The sequence below is a fragment of the Branchiostoma belcheri genome, unplaced genomic scaffold (assembly GCF_001625305.1).
Source record: "Branchiostoma belcheri isolate BF01 breed outbred unplaced genomic scaffold, Haploidv18h27 scaffold212, whole genome shotgun sequence".
In the NCBI taxonomy this organism is placed as follows: domain Eukaryota; kingdom Metazoa; phylum Chordata; class Leptocardii; order Amphioxiformes; family Branchiostomatidae; genus Branchiostoma; species Branchiostoma belcheri.
In genome coordinates this window covers 14528-19514 of record NW_017803625.1, presented here as the reverse complement: position 1 = coordinate 19514, position 4987 = coordinate 14528, and the positions used below count along the sequence as shown (strand labels likewise).

Genomic DNA, 4987 nt, shown 5'->3' with positions numbered 1-4987 from the left:
TCTCCTTCTTTCCCTGCCTTGTCTTGAAATGTTGTGAAGCTATGCTGAATTTGCTCCAAGGCAAATGTCTGCCTTTCTAGTTTATATACTAGACTAAGTATAGTTTGGCGTGTCCTGATGTTCCTACCTTTACTAGGGGAAACCTGTGATGATTGGGCATCTTCGGCCCACACCAGAGCAGATGAGAAAACAGTTAACACTATGTTTTACAACTTACATTTTTATTTTATCTCTTAACTGCTGGGCATAATACACAACCAGTATCAAATTGCAAAAACTTCTTGGCCTACAGTCTACATCTTATTGAAGCCAAAAAAAATGCTGTGCAACTTTACCATCTTTCATGGTCATTCAGTGTTGACTAGACAGAGACGCTTTTCGCTTCACACTCCTTGTTTATATTTCAGAGCATGTCCTGAGGGTCAGCTGTCCTGACTGGCGACTCCAGTTCATTGAACCTGTTGACTGCACGTGTCACTGAGGGACATGAAGAATTTCTACAAGTAAGTCAGACTCTTAAATTCTTTTGCTTGAAAACCTAGTGTAGGCAGGGAACATATATTGTCACCCATTTAGATGTGATCCACTCACTGACTCTTGAGAAGTCGGAAATGTGATGTCGGGAGATGTCGTTTTCCCCGCCAGTTTTGATTCACTCTTGACGCCATCATGCTTTCAAGATCAGCCAAAACTTTGTGGTTATTTTCTTGACCTGGCCATGGAAGAACTATAGATTTTACAAACACAAATGAGCTTTGATTGAAGGCCAATAATAGCTGTTGTCAATACTGATTTTTGTGCCTCTTGTCTTCAAGATGACATTGTGGATGATCTGGAGACTGGACTGTAGCAGGAAGAAGGACCAGACATTTTGTTGGCAGATGTCAACCTGTGTAAAAGAAGATGGGGAGGTGTGAGTATGTTTTCTTTATTAACACGAGACAACACTCCACATGCCCTCAGGTGCACACACTTGCACTCGCATTTCTCTTTCGCCCTGTTCTCTCTACTCTGCCTTTTTTTCCATGAGGCACTTAGCATTAATCGTAGCTGGCAACTTTAATTCCACAACAAAGGACACTGATATATTCTTGTTATCGTATAGTTGAATGCGAAATTGCCCAAAAATTGTCACTTTGGTGTTTGGACCTTTACAATTAAATTCTCCCGCCAAAAAACCTTGTACCCTAGCAGGCTGCTTCAATTCCACGTTGTTATCCTCTTTGTAGAATTGAACCTTTACACTTCTATTTTCCCGCCAGAAACTTAGTATCTCAGCCGGCCACTTAAATTGCCCCCAAATTGTTGGACCTTTACACAAATTTTCTCACCAAAGAACTTATTATCTTAGTTGGCCGAGTTAACTTCATGCTGATTCGATTTAAGTACTCTACTTTCCTCTACAAAAAAGAACTTATTGGGACCCTCACCTGGTTAATTAATTGGATTAAAGTTTTCCCGCCAAAAAACTTAGTATATAGAGCAGTCTAACCTTGAACTTGTGCCCCCCTCCCCACACTCCACAACTTGCAGCATGTTAGTTACACTGTTCCTCTTTGGACATGTCACTTATCCAAAGATGTAGTCACCACACTCTGCTACCCAAACACTTTCACGTACTTTATCGAGTGCAGTTCTTCCGCCACAAGACTTAAGAATCTCTTGCTCAGTCGATTGCACTGGTATACTGATGTGTCGAAGCATCAATGTCTCCAAAAAGACATCCCCCGGGGAGTACACTTAGTGCATTGACTGACCAGGAGAGCGAGATTATTCTTAAGTCTTGCTTGTGCCGGAAGAACTGCACTCGATAAAGTACGTGAAAGTGTTTGGGTAGCAGAGTGTGGTGACTACATCTTCAGATAAGTGACATGTCCAAAGAGGAACAGTGTAACTAACATGCAAGTTGTGGAGTGTGGGGAGGGGGGCACAAGTTCAAGGTTAGAGCTCTATATACTAAGTTTTTTGGCGGGAAAAGCTAATCAAATTAATTAAGGGCTTGGAGCAGCTGTGGTAAGAGGGTCCAAAGATGACATACAGTGCAAATTTAAGCCAAACAAGATGACAGGCAGGGTTAGTCAAAAAAAGGGTGACGTACCTTGTAATTAAAAGCAGTGCAAGTTTAAGGATGAAAGGCTATTAAAAGGCAAAGAAAAGAGTCTGTGAAAGCAGTGCCAGAGAGAGTTAGTGACTGAGCTTGAGAGAAGATTAAACAAGGTTGAAGGAAAGTGGGTGTTTAAGGAAAGAAATGCAGGCAGGTGTGTGTACTCGGGAGTGTTGGAAATGGTCGTGTTGCTACACAAACAAACTATACTCACAACCCCAGGTCTGCTAGTGTCTTCTCTCACTGCTTTGCTGGCCAAAGTCTGGTCCTTCCTTCCATAGGGAATCCACCATCAGTCATGTGGAGAGACAAAAACAAGAAGTCAGTATATATAGCAGAGAAATTATTCACCTTTAACAACTAAACAATACTGCACACAACAGCAGCAATAAACTTTCTTTCACTCACAGGTGAAATGTTATGCATACTCCCATCATACAATTAGCCAAACTTTCTTCCATTTAAAGAAAGCAGAAGCGAACTATTTTGCTAACTGCTAATAATAATAAGTCAACATATGAATTTTGTTACTGCTACAGTGTAGCTAAAATTCAAACCACAATAGCATCCAAATTACATATTTTCTTCAACATAAAAATTCGAATTTAACATCCTTTTCACATCACATCATATCATCAACCCTTACATGTGATACCAAAAGACTGTCACAAGAGTTAAAGACGGTACAATGTTGAACTTTATTGCAACACAGCGAGGACAAATTTTCAACGATTACTTTCAACGTCATCAGGATAATTAATGACCAATAACTTCCAAAAATGTAAACTCGCAAGAGTTTCGGTTAATTACAAACACATGACCTTTTTCACAAAAGCCTTCCGCAATTCATCAAACATGCCACAGACAAGCGAGTTTACATTCCGAAGTGATTGGTCATTAATTACCCTGATGAAGGCAACAATGGCCATTGAAAATTTGATCTCTCTGTCCTTGTCATGTTGGAATAAAGTGTACTGTGATTACTACCAACCTAACAAGAGGAAACTAAAAGCTGAGGCTACAATTTCATTTTCTTTTGGAATGCCCAATTTACACAATGTATCATTCACTGATGCAACACTACACCTACATCAATTTGTCCACAGAAAAAATCTATTTCCATTTTCGTGGCTTAGGCCGCACAAATTTCATTTCTTGATTCTTGGATTTTTTTTTTAAATATGAAGAGACAGGGCAAATTTCAATAAAGCCCAAAGCCACAATGCGAGCCATAAAGTCAATATACCAAGCTGGATTATAATTCAAACAAGAAAGTGTAAACTTTTATCTATGAAACCAATGCATTGATAAATGGAAAAAATTTATGAACTATAGGAAGACAAAGAGCTTTCTTCAACTGTTTGGGCCAAAATATGAGAATTTTTTAGTTGATTCAGAACCTGAATCTTTATTCATTTGTTTTTGTTTGCAAGTCAGAAGAAAATGAAGCAATTCTGAGAACCAATAATTAAATTGGTGTGGCCTTAGTAAAATAAATATAAATTATAATACATTGTGAAATACTTACTTATGGAGAGTCTTCATTTCCCTCAGTGTCTTCAAGTCATCTGGTTTGCTGAGCCGTCGTCACAGTTTCTCCCAGTCAGGACAGCTGACCCTCAGGACACACCTGACGATATGAAAGGATAATTAGTGTGCTGAAAAACATCCCCAGGCAACAGTGAGTGACCATAAGAAATTATAAAATCACACTAGAAAGGCCAATATTTGCTTTGGAGCAAATACAGCGATGGGTTCACCACATTTTACGACATGGCAGGGAAAGAATGAGAAACACAAGGGAAAACAATGATTTACATTGATATAACTATAATATGAAGTAACATACAACTAAAACAACAGTTGGATAGCTATTCCCTACTTTATTGGTTAGGATTTTTAATTGCATAATGCAAACTGTTGATTTTCAAAATAAAAAAAAAACGTTCATGCCCCGCATTCCAATGCTGGAGCAGAAAAGCTTGAAATACCTACCAAAACACTTGAATAAAGACATACTGTCAGCATGAAAATGCTCTGTGCAGGTGTTATTAACAATCACATAAACTATGAAGCCATACATTGAATAAGCTATACATATAATATGATTATCATAACCTTTATTTTTAAAATCATGCCAGTGAGCTAATTGCATGTACAGAGTGAAAGAAAGTAAAGTAAAGTAAAGCAGTAGAATTTCTGTACTAGCTATGATAGTACTTCATATGATTCGTCCTCACCGTCATCATTCAATGTGGTCTATCTCTTGCTACTAGTGACTGGTAATACCTCTGTAGATTCCTAACACTGGCAGAGTACCGTACTCCTTCTCTCTTGTCAGCTCAATACTTTTGTGACAACATCAAAGTGATTTTAGTTTGTATGTTGGAAAAATACAAAAGACCAACATTCTAAGTTATTGACATTCTTGAGTAAGAACAATCAGTTTTTGAATGTTAAAAGCAAAACAACGAAAAATAAAAAAATGTTGAAATTGTTAAAATGCAGAATTGTTAAAATTGTTAAAACTGATAAAATTGTTAAAAATGATAAAATTGTTAAAAATGTTAAATTGCTAAAAATATTAATGTCCGATGCACTGGGGTTCGAACTTGCAATGCCTGGGATTGCCGCCTTGCGCGTTTCCAACCGAGCTAACTCGGTGCGATACACATCACTCACTGCATTGTATGTCATATAAAGTAAACAGCATGGCGGTATCGATCGCCTAAAGCCACCAAGACTTTCAACTATTAACTACGGGGTTTCCTTCTTTATCAGGTTTGCTTTTGAACCACCTTGATGTTACTTAACTATCAACCCGGCTAGCAGAAGCCGCCGGCTCCTTTGATATTACAGCCGCTCCCTGTCCAATCTTGTTTA

General features: G+C 38.4%; 1 long non-coding RNA gene across 1 annotated transcript in view; it reads left to right on the top strand.

Annotated features, from left to right (window-relative positions):
- LOC109469938 overlaps positions 1–910 on the top strand; it is a 3487-nt gene extending 2577 nt beyond the window's left edge. The window contains exon 3 of the long non-coding RNA XR_002140224.1: positions 816–910. This is a non-coding gene — a long non-coding RNA (uncharacterized LOC109469938). The remainder of the gene's footprint in view (positions 1–815) is intronic.
- Positions 911–4987: the final 4077 nt, after the last annotated feature.